The sequence below is a fragment of the Ursus americanus genome, chromosome 1 (genome assembly GCF_024610735.1).
Source record: "Ursus americanus isolate L20-20 chromosome 1, mUrsAme1.1.p, whole genome shotgun sequence".
Taxonomy (NCBI): domain Eukaryota; kingdom Metazoa; phylum Chordata; class Mammalia; order Carnivora; family Ursidae; genus Ursus; species Ursus americanus.
In genome coordinates this window covers 20,189,694-20,201,864 of record NC_142127.1, presented here as the reverse complement: position 1 = coordinate 20,201,864, position 12,171 = coordinate 20,189,694, and the positions used below count along the sequence as shown (strand labels likewise).

The following is a 12,171-nucleotide window of genomic DNA, read 5'->3' as shown; positions in this document are numbered from 1 at the left end:
AATTTTTAAAAAAAAATTTATTTTGCGTCTTATTCTTTGAATTAACTACTTTCTCTAGTCACCTGCCTGCCCTTTCAACCTTCCTTCATTTTTTGTTTACTTTGGCTTTTGTATCGTGTTGTCAACTTTTCTTGCATGACTATAGATTCTTGGTTTTCTGTTCATATTTAAGTACAAGACAGTTGAAGAGTTGATGGGGGTTTTGGTTTACATGAATGGGGATTGTTAATTGGCAGGAATACCTAAAGGAGAAGTAGATAAACTCTTTCATTGGTAGGAGAAATTTTAAATGATTGAAGCTGGATTGCTTTGAGGCAGAGCACCAATGCCCACAGTAGTTGAGCTAATACACCAAATGGTATATTTAGTTATTGCTGGGTATTCTTATCTCAGGAAGAAGGGAGGGGAAGGTCTATGATCAAGCCACTATCTAGCAACACATTATTTAACACCTATTTACATTATTTTGGGAATTGCTGGTTCAAGGGAAGCAATCATAAAACTTGAACTTTGCTCTAAAATAAACCCATACTGTTATATTGTTGTTAAAAAAACTTAATTACTGGGAACCAGCACGCTCTCTCATTTTTACTATTTCTGTTAGTGGTCCTACTGCTCTCCTTGTATCCTAGAGTCAAACACTTGAAGTTGTCCTGACATCTTCATCTCTCTTCTGGAATTCAATTTAGTAATGTATCTTATATCTGTTCCTCATTTCCATTTCCCCTGGAACCAACCTTTACCTTGGTTCTTTTAGTAAATAAATCATATTTGTCAGAATGAGTCCATACTTGAAGGAAGATAGTGTGTATCCCCTAGAGCCAGGTAGAACCAGGCTTAAATCCTGGCTGTGTCACTTATTATCTGCATGAAATAAGGTATTTACCCTTTCTGAACGATTTCCTTTTCTATAAAGGTGAGATAACCATAATTCCTACCACACAGGTTTTTTTGGGAGGTTAAATGACACACAAAATGTAAAGCACTTCACCCACTGCCTGACACACAGTAAGTACTAAAACTATTATGTATGGCTATTTTCTATTTTACATGTCAATTTTTAAATATTATATTTAATCCAACATTCTTATTACATAAAATAAGAACTATAGTTATTTCTTTTAAATATTTCTTTTGTATAGCAAATCACTTCTAAATTCTAAATGACAAATCAATGGCTTCCAGCATTTTTAACCACTTACAATCTACATCCCACTTACCATCTAAAAATCACAGATTTCTATAATGCTTTTTGACATGTCAGTCTCATCCTCAGAAATCTTGATTTTTCTTCCAGTGGCCTGGATAATAAAGCCAAGATGTCTTAGTTGATACTGAAGCTGTTTTCCTATCTGATCCTTACCTACTTTTTATTCTCCATTGATGCCCTATTATTTCTGCATATGAATGAACCGTTCATTCCAGCAAAATTTATCTGTTTATTGTCTGCAAGTATACTAGTATATATTCCTGTCCTTGTCCTTTTTTCTGATGAAGTGATCTAAATTATTCCTTAAATTCTCAATTCCAGTTTCTATTCCTACCTGAAGTCTAAAATTCTGTGGTTTTTAGTTTCTGCATCATTTTTTCCCACACTTATGGCATGCCCATGCAGTACTCTTATTAATCCTTTTTACAAATATGACAAATCTCTAAACTTAAAGTCCAGTATGCCGTGCAGCTCAACATTATCAATAAGTAGAGGATAATCAAGAATGAAGAATAACCCACAATGCAGAAACAGGGTTAGACATTCAGATATTTATGATGAGTGTGTTTATTTTTTTATATTTATTTATTTATTTATTTATTTATTTATTTATTTATTTATTTTTAAAGATTGTATTTATTTATTTGATGGAGAGAGAGACAGCCAGCGAGAGAGGGAACACAAGCAGGGGGAGTGGGAGAGGAAGAAGCAGGCTCCCAGCGGTGGAGCCTGATGTGGGGCTCGATCCCAGAACGCCGGGATCACGCCCTGAGCTGAAGGCAGACACTTAAGGACTGAGCCACCCAGGTGCCCCGATGAGTGTGTTTATAATTGCAAAAATTTCAAAATAACCATAATGTCTAACTATAATGAGTTCCTTAAGAAATCATAGTTGATTCATTTGGGGAATAAATATATATTGTTAAAAATTAGATTGTAATCTGTCTGAAAAACAGAGGGCAATGCCTCTCCTCATATTCCTCACCATTTATAAAATGCTTTCTCTACGCCAGAGTTAAGAGGTTACACACATCCATTATTTTATTCTCCTTATATAACCTGATACGGTTGGTCCTCTGACCGTTTTGTTATTTACCCATTTACAGCACGGTAGCCTCTACATTTGCAAACACTCTGAGAAACCTTGCTGACAACGTAGATAACGGTCACAGGCCAGTCTGCCAAGTAAAACACAGAAAAGTAGACCTTTTGGTCTTTTGACCTTTTTTGAGGGGACTTGTCTTCATAGGTTTGGGCTGTTATAGTCACAGATAGAAGGAAGGTTGAGTTCCTATGTTATTGCCAAGATAGGTGACCTGGTGTCAGTATCTTGTCAGGGGTTATAGATTTCCCTACGGGTAATCACCCATTAGCAGAACAAGTGATGTTTGTAATGTTTAAAAACAAATACAGCATGGACAATGGCCAATCAGAACAGTGCCGCAGCCAGTAAGAATGGGTACCTGTGTAAGTAATGAGGCCATACCTGAGCAGTGGGTGAGTACCCACCCTGAGACTGGGAAGTAGAAGGTTACTTGTGCTCTCCTGGGTCCTTTAAGTCACACTTCACCAGTAAGCCCAGAACTGTTAGACTCTCAGGAATCAACTTGCGTTTCCACGGATGGCTGAGCAAAGTTTTAATGAGACACTCCTTTAATACATTGAAAGCAGTTTCTTCATAAAATCCCAATAACCAAGGGAAGTAGGGTTTCCAACAAATTATACTGGGAAATCTGTACAGAGTTCTTAATGAAGTGGCAAAGATAATTACAGACTTCTAATTAACTACTTAATTGCTATGAATTAGTAAATCTCCCAGCTTGGATGGCTTTTACTCAGTTTCGTGGTTGAAAAAATACATTCTCTTCAACTTTCTTCTTGTTCTTTCAGTGTAATGAACCATTTCCTTGTACCACTGACCTTTTCTAAGAGATGTTTAATTACTGCTAATCCTTAGCTCTTGTTTTTAATCATCCAAAAAAAATTAATGGCTTTAGCAGCAGTAAGCACCTTAGCTTAGTACCGGGTCTATGTAAATTATAGAACACTGAGTCACAGGGCCTTGAAACTAATGTAGCCTATTTCTTAAATAAATGAGAAACTGTTCCAAACATCTATTACCAGGAAAAGGAAAGAATTAGCTAATATTTTATGATACATTCTGGTCCCTGTTATGTGTTAATGCATTTCTCCTCCTCATCACCTTCTCATTATAAAAGAGAGAAATGCATCATAATGGGACAAGTGAGTTTCACCTTTAATCCAGGTCAACAAGTGGGAAAACATTAAGAATCTACTTCAAAACAACCTTCTTTATTTTCTAGACTCATTCACAGAAGCTTGACACAAAGATTCATTGATCCCTTTCTGTTGATTGTAGGAATTAAAAAAAAAAATAACAGAATAGAAATGAAATTTTCATCCAACTTGTTGATAGAAGAAACTAAGAAATTTTGTCATAACTAATATATGACATGTGATATGAGTTATCACACAGTTGTCTTCCTTAATCTCATGGGGGGGGGGTAAAATATTCCACTCACTCCTACTTTCTCCCACTGGTTACTTTTAACAATTGTTGCACCCACTTGCTCATCTCCTCTTTTATTATTTTATTTGATAAATCTGTTATTACCTGAATGATCTCATCCAGAACAAAGGGAAAATGATAGTTCCTGACACATTTTGAGCGCTCTTGATAAAAATCCATCCCATTAACTGTCCAAATGAGACTCAGAATCATTTCCTACAACTTCGCAAGGAGAGTGTGAGGCGATGTAAGGTGGAGAGAGGACAAAGATAAACTGTGTCTGAGGAGATTCTCAGCTAAATAAAAATTAGAATAGTCAAATATGTTTAGGATTTACTTTTTTTTATTTTCTTGTTTATATATATTTGACTGCTGTGTTCCTACATAACTTAGGGAAAACCAGAGGGGTTACAGATGCAAGGGGAGTGTCAATACTCGTTTTTACTCTCCGTGGGAACTTGGGAAAGTCATTGGAGTTCTTTAGGCCTCAGATTCATCAAGGATTAATTCTACCCACCCTTACAGTGCGGTTAATAAATAACGCATATACATTTCTTAGTAGAGTGCTTGCCATTTATTAGGTACTAAATAAATATTAGCAACCAGTCCAACCTAAGTTCTGAATTGAACTAGCTGCATCTCTCTAAAAGCTAAACTCTATGTGACTTCAGTTTTCAAAATTTCCCAGTGAGGTGAGAGGAACAAAATATGATGGATTCTGGGGTGAATCTGTTCCAGCATGCCTCTGGCAGGGCTCCCTAACTCCCAGCTCTGCTGGGATGTGGCCTTTGCTACCACCAACTGGACTGAGCTGACAGTCTTGTCACACTGAATTATTGTGCTTGCCTTGGCATTTACATGGAGCCGAGGGTCGAAGACTTCTCTAATCAGAGCTCCGTGACTGTCTCTGACGGAGGTACTTAATAGAATGTTCTTTCCAAGGTACACTCTGCCATAGCCTCATTACCCAAGCCCTGACTGCCTCCCCACCAAGTCAGTCTTAACCTAAGCTGTGTAAACTCAGGACAGAGGCTGGGTTTGCCACACTGCCTTTAATGTCCTCGTGCTGAAGTCCCTGGGGTATAATGAACAGTAAGCTGGTGCAAACATGAGGTGCAATATGGTTGCAGGTTCTAGGGTTTCTAGTCAGACTGTAGCCCTCCAGCTCCTGAGCTTTACAGAGGTGCCTCAGGAGAAGAGCTGTAACCACATCCAAAATGCAGTGACCTTCTCAGTGCACTCGCCTGAGTGAGAGGATGGGCAAACCCAGGAAGGACTGGTCACGGCCGCGTCTCACCCATTTGTTCCAAGGTCTGATAGTCCTGGAGGGAAGTGTTCTGTTTCCTAATCCTATCAGGGAAGCTGGGGAATCAAAAAGATCATAGGGATAAAAGTAAAACTTTGAGTTTTGGCATCCTTTCTATAGTTTTAATGTGCAAATAGCATTTTACTCCATAGTTCTTATATTCAAGGAATTCATGCATTATAGTCAAAGAGTTACGTAAAATCCTAAAATAAAATAGTAAAAATGTATTAGATACTACAAATTCAGACATATTTACTGAAGTTGCAGAAATTACTTTCTCTAATGAACATGTTCCTGAGTAAATTTATTATTAAACAAGATTATAGGAGACATAGATTTAGCCCATCTAAAAGCATGACTTTTTTTTACATCCTAAGTACATTGTGTATGGGTGGCTTGTAACCAAGGCAATTTTTAATTCATTATTTCAGAACTTCGTTAAAAATAAATTGTAGTGTCATAAGAAGGTTTTAAAAACATTTTAATTTCATTGCCTCAAATTTACTTCTTATTAGGGCAAAAATCGATTTTAGTATAACTTGATGGCATATGTTTGTGTATGGTAGCAATACACACACACACACACACGCACACACAATGTTGCTGCCCTCAGCTTTAGGCAAAATGGCCATCTTTCAGGGCACCTGTGTGGCTCAATCAGTTAAGTGTCTGACTCTTGGTTTTGGCTCAGGTCATGATCTCAGGGTCATGAGATCAAGTCCCACATCAGGCTGCACGCTCTGCATGGAGTCTGCTTAGGATTCTCTCTTCCTCTCCCTCTGCCCGCCCCCCCCAACTTGTGCACTCTCTCTCTCTCTCAAATTATTAAATAAATATTTTTTTAAAAAGAAGATCATCTTTCTGTGTATCATACAATATATAATCAGTCAGTGAAGTATTGACATTGGCATACGTGTTCTGGACAACAAAGGATAGGAAAGAACGAAGGAAACAGTGTCTTCCTCTTGTATGTTCTCTTCGGATGCTCCCCACCTGGAATGTCTGACGGGGCAAAGTTTATCCCGATACATAAGGTACAACAGAAGCCTTCATTTACCTGTTTTAGAAGAACCTCACAAGACAGCATGTCTTGGTCTCGGATTCTACTGAACTGGACAATGTTAACTGGGTGAAGACAGGCATTGCCCTTTCCCTGTGCCCCAAGCATCCAATGCGGTGCTCAGTTAGGTGGTTAGTTACTCTCCCTTTGAAGATTGAATGGAAAATCCTCATTCTCAGAAATTATTCCTTCAGACAATCCGAGATGCTCGTGTATGCCACATGCTCTGCTAAGTGCTCTTTGGAGACTTATTTAAGCCTTACAAGAATACTACGAGGCAGATGTTATGCCCATTTTAGGGATGAAGAAACTGAGCGTAGAAATGCTAAGTAACATACGCAAGTTTTCACATCGGGGAAGGATCTGGGATTTAAACTGAAGTCTGTCTGAATCTATGCTCTTATCTACTATTAAATGTGCTGGCCAAAGTGCAGGTGGAATTTCCGGGTAGATGTGTCCTCATGCATGCTTACAAGGCCCTTGCAGTTTGTGAAGTGGGGGACGGGGTAGGAAGGGAAAGGAGACCGAATGCCTTCCCCATCCCCAAGATGTCCATGCTTAATTCCTGGAAACTGAGACTATATTACATTAAGGTAGCAGCTATAATTGATGCTGTTAATCATTTGCCCTTAAAACAGGGATATTGATTATTAACCTGGGTTACTCTGGTAGGTCCAGTGGCATCACAGGGCCCTGCAGAACAGAAAAGGGAGACAAAGGAGGGAGTTTGGAGAGATGGCATTGCGAGTAGGCCTGGGGCCAGTGCTGCTGACTTTAAGGCTGTTTCTAGAATCTGGAATAGCCTAGGGAACATATAGTCCCCTGGAGCTTCCAGAAGGAATGCAGACTTGCTGACACCTTGATTTTAGCCCATGAGACCCTTTTAAGGTTTCTGACCTCCAGAACTGTGAGATAATAAACTTATGTTGTTTTAAGCCACTAAATTGGTGGTAATTCATTACAGCAGGATTAAAAGACTAATACTAATAAGTGTTTATTTATTTATTTGAGAGAGAGAGAGACCGGGGAGGGGCAGAAGGAGTAGGAGAGAGAGAATCTTAAGAAGGCTCCAAGTCCAGCGTGGAGACCAATTTCATAACCCTGAGATCATGACATGAGCCAAAATCAAGAGTTGGATGCTTAACCAACTGAACCACCCAGGTGCCCCCTAATAAGTGTCTTAGATACCTTACAATGTATATTTAATAATGGGGTGATAGGAGCAGCACCTTCTTTTCACATTCATATGGAGGCATTCATCATTGTGTTACCTACAGGGCCGTCTTACTCCCACAGCCGGCTCCCTGGACACCACCAGTCTAGAGTCAGCTCTGCCGTGCACTCAGTATAGAAGCTGTTTGTGGTGGATAGAAATTGTGGTTTTAGGTGTGAAAAATAATTAAAGATAAACCTATTAGTCATTTCTGCCTGAACTCCTCCCTAAAATTTTAGTCAAATTAGTCAATGCCAAAGGGTCACAATTTCATTAGGGGGAAGTTTGGAGAGCACATGTTTTTGCTTGTGATTTTAACTATTGCACATTTGCAGTCATGATCCAAGTATGGAAGGTGGGTCTAATTCTTTCACTTCCCTGTTACACGACATATAAATATATGTGAGACAGTTGTACAGAAGGAGTGTACATGTGTATATGGAGGCAGGGGTGGGAATTTGATGTTGATTTTGATAGGTTCTCAATTTAAAAAACTTTTTTTATTTCAAATTTTTATTTAAATTCTAGTTAGTTAACATATATGGTAAAATTGGTTTCAGGTGTAGAATTTAGTGATTCATCGCTTACATATACCACCCAATGCTCATCCCAACAAGTGCCCTCCTTAAGACCCTAAAAAGCAAAATTTAAATACAAACGAATTACCAGTACCAAAAATTTAAGGTGCCAGAAAGGGTATCTTCTGACATTAATTATTTATCCACTAGGTGGCAGTATAGTGTAAGCAAAAAGAATGATTCCTTAGCCTTGGGCTTCTCTAGCTGCTAGTAAAGGATGCTTCATTGCTCTTTCAGAAAAGGAAAGTTGGCCCGATTAACACTATCTGTTTAGAGGGGTAGGGCTGATCTAGACTGATCCCAGGGCAGGGGAGTCCTAGAAAGAGCATGGATTCTGTGGCTCTCAGCACCTTTGATTCCGAGCTATGGGATCCTGGCCGGTTACACAATGTCAGGGCCTTGGTTTTCACATTTGTGTAATGGGTGTGGATATTACTGTCTTCCCTAGAGGGCTGTTATGAAGATAAAATGAAGTAATATAGTTAAAATTCTTAGGACATAATAGGCAGTCAGTTAGTAACAGTCCTTAAAACAGGGATAAAAAAGGGATTTCTCCCTTGCCTAAGGGGAGAAATAAACGCATAGAATGTCAGTGGTGGACCTTAAGCTCATATAATCTCCAATTACGGCTGTGATGAAGTGAAGAGGTTTGAAAAGTAAGGAGAGATGATTTATTCTTTCCTGAGCTTCAGTCTGACGAAGACTTTCCTAGCAGCAGTGCCATAATCTTCTCTTCGTTCTCTCAAATGTGGTGGCTGTCTGTCCCATCTCTCTGTCAGAAGTGAAGTTTATCTCCTGTGAGGAGGCCTGTCCCAGTGCTGGGCTAACGCCCCCTGCCTCCTGGGCCTGCAGCAGGCTGCCCTTCCCTCTGCGCATGCACAAGAATGCTGTCCAGATAGTGTAGTGAGTGCAATGGTGATTCCCAAAAGACAAGTCTCCCAGAACCTGTGAATGTGACCTTGTTTAGAGACTGGGTCTTTGCAGATGGAATTAACTTAGGGATCCTGAGATGGGTCATCCTGGACTATCCAGACGGACCCAAAATCTAATAAGTGTCCTTAAAAAGGCCGAGGGAGATTGAGGCAGAGAGGAGAAGGCCCTGGGAGATGCAGGTGGATGGGAGCGAGGCAGCACCCCAGAGAGAAGGAACCCCTGCCACCACCAGGGCCTGGAAGAGGCAGGACGATCCTCCCCGGGAGTCCTCAGAGGGAGCGTGGCTCTGCTGACACCTTGATTTCAGACTTCTGGTCTCCACACTGAGAAAATACATTTCTGTTGTTGTAAGCCACCAAGTTTGTGGTTATTTGTTATGATAACCCTAGGAAACTAATGCAGATTTATGTCAAGAAAATCCCTGTCCCCAAATATATTTCTGCTGTTGCTAGAAATTCCATCATTAGGAAATTTATTTCTTTGGTTTAAATTGCAGCCTCTTTTAAAATAAAATACATAAGGTCCCTTAGGAAAGGTAACATATTTTGGAGAATGAATTTTTCGCATTACGTGCTCTGTGAATGGATGGCTTGGACCTGCAGAAAAGCACTGGGTACTTGGAAGGGAATGATTCTAAAAAGGTGAAGGGAATTGGCTCTAAAAGACCAGCTTGACTTGCAAAGCAGTTTGTCTGGCATTTGGTCCAGTGATTCATTACATCAATGGGTCTCAATGAGAGAAGCCAGGATTTGGAGAAATTTCACGCAATATTGCCATCTAAGAAGATCCCTCTCCGGACTAATTTCAGTATGCCCCTTGCCATGAAATAAGGTCCATGAGGCCAATGGAACATGGCCTTAGAATTAGCACCTTCCCCTCCCAGACCATGATGCAGGTACCCAGAATCCCCGAATTCTTTGCCCAAATGGCCCCCAAACCATTTTCAAGGTTCACACAGCTTGCATCTCTGGTCTACCCTCGCTAGGATGTATCACACCACCAGCACCTAGGCCCAGGGTGGTGAACATGAGGGGACTTCTCAGTACAGTGGAACTAGAAGTGGAGAGAAGAGGCTTACTGGGGTCCAGGACCTGTCTCTTTTGGAACTCAAACATGGCTTTCTTGGTCTTTATAAAGGTATATTTGTCAAGCATTGAACATATATCATTAAACAGTTTGTTAGCTTCGTCTGTAAATATTTAGAATGTGGGCCTGCATTCATACCTTTCCCAAAAGCTAAGGGTGGCCTTCGCTCTGAGATATGCAATTCTCTAAAAGCACTCTGCGAAGGCAGACTAGTGAGCCAACAGCAGTCCATAAAAGGCAGGGAGTAAAAACAGAATCACAGCCCTGGAAGTACCGTGAGGAAAAAAAAAAAACAAAACTTGGAAAGGAATTGGTAGTAAAATCTAAAAATCGCACCAAGCGTGCAAATGACTACATGGTAAAAAGCAGATACAGGTCCCATCATATTTCAGTTATTTGACTTTTAAAAAAAGACACTTTGAACTGCTGTTTCTTCAAATATAAAATTGGGATGATTAAACCTATGCCAAAGAGTTACTCTGAGAACTCAGAAAGGAGTATATTCAAGTCACTGCTTTAAGTGAGGGCACATACTGTGTGCCATATAAGTTGTAATTGTCCTTGTTATTACTGTGGACAAGTCCTCTCGTGGGATCACTGGGGCTTGGCAGGAAGAGACTCACACGGGCTACGGCACCTCATTGGGCACCTCGCTCCGAGCGTCGACTGTCTCCAGAAATGAGGCAAACCCTGCCTTCCAAAATTGAGTTTTGCTTGGTCATTCAGCTACGTATGGTGAAAATAAGCAGCCTAGACAACACTGCTCGTCTGGTCTTCTCATGTGAAGCCCGAAAGTCATAAATGTGAATCTTAAATGTGATTTTTAGTTTGGGTTAGTTCAGAGCAGATATCTCTCTGACATGATACAGGAAGCTGTTATTAATTTTTAATAATTGGGTACTTTATGAGAAAATAGAATAGATGGGCTGCTTTGAAATGAAAACTATATGTAGTGTAGTGAAAAGTAATTTGAGAATAATTGCATATATTAAAGTAAAAGTTATAAATGGCACACTCTTAAATTTCATATTGTCTCTGCTAGTATCTGGTGAATCCCAGGTCAGCAGGGACTGCTGTGGGAATGGCTTTTGTTTGGTTTAGCTCTGAGTTTCTTCTTTCTGCCAGCAGAATTTGTTAAGTTCCTTTGTGGGTTGCATCCCTCTGGGTCCTTCTCAAGGGCTGGGATGATTGCTTCTTTGTATCACAATCTTTGTTGTAATTGCAGAGATTTTTTTTCTTCTTCTATAACTATAACCACTGAAAGATTTTAAGTAACAGAGTCTTTACCAGGTGTTTCCAAGAAGGGCTCTTCCTCCACATGGTCTGCAAAAAGCCAGGCTGCCTGCTGTGGGATATTTGATGGCCAGGAATGAATGGCCTCTCTTTTCGCTTTCTTGGGTCAGTATCTTTGTACTTTCTTGACCTCATGCATTTGTTCTGTGTTCTGCCCAGTTGATTTCATGTTGTTCATAAAGCTGTGGCAGTGGGTAGTTTTGTTGCTTTTAATATTTTATTTATTTGAGAGAGAAAGAGCACATGCAAGGACATGAAAGAGAGAGAGAAATAGAGACAGAGAGGGAGAAGCAGAGTCCCTGCTAAGCAGGAAGCCCAATTCAGGGCTCAATCCCAGAACCCTGAGATCATAACCTGAGTTGAAAGCAGATGCTTAACAGACTGAGCCACCCAGGTGCCTCAAGGCTCTTAAATGAACATCTTTTCTTTTGATATGCAAAGAAGAACTTTCCAATTAGATCATAGCTTAATATTGATTCTCTATTAAGCAGGCATGTAAATACCCTTTTGTTTCCTATGTAGCAGCATTAAACACCCTCCCTGGCTACAGTAGTCAAAATTTTATGATTTTCACTGTTTAGTCCCTAGTGGTCATTTGGCTGCTAAGGCACCCAGGATTCTGCAGGGTGAGAAAAAGGGAAGAGGATGGCCAATGTTCTATTACGACACAAGAATGCTATGGCTTAGTGGTGACCGACAATTTCAATTCTAATTTTCAGGCAACATGCAGTACGATCTTCCTTGGGAGCTTGTCAATAGCCTGAATAAAAATAGTGACAAACGTAGAAAGCTGAAAGAAGTAGCTAATACAGGAAAAATTCAGAATCAGGAGACAAAAATATCTTTATATTGGAATAATGAGTGGAAACCAACAACGTCAAATGCAAGATAGATAAATGTAAATTCCTCTACTGAAGTTGGAAAAGCTGTCATTTCAGGAGCAGGTGGGGAAATACGTCTTA

General features: G+C 40.0%; 1 protein-coding gene across 18 annotated transcripts in view; it reads left to right on the top strand.

The window, feature by feature from the left end:
* Positions 1-12,171, top strand: part of LOC123782474 (uncharacterized) — a 604,024-nt gene that overhangs the window by 370,138 nt on the left and 221,715 nt on the right. The window lies entirely within an intron of this gene.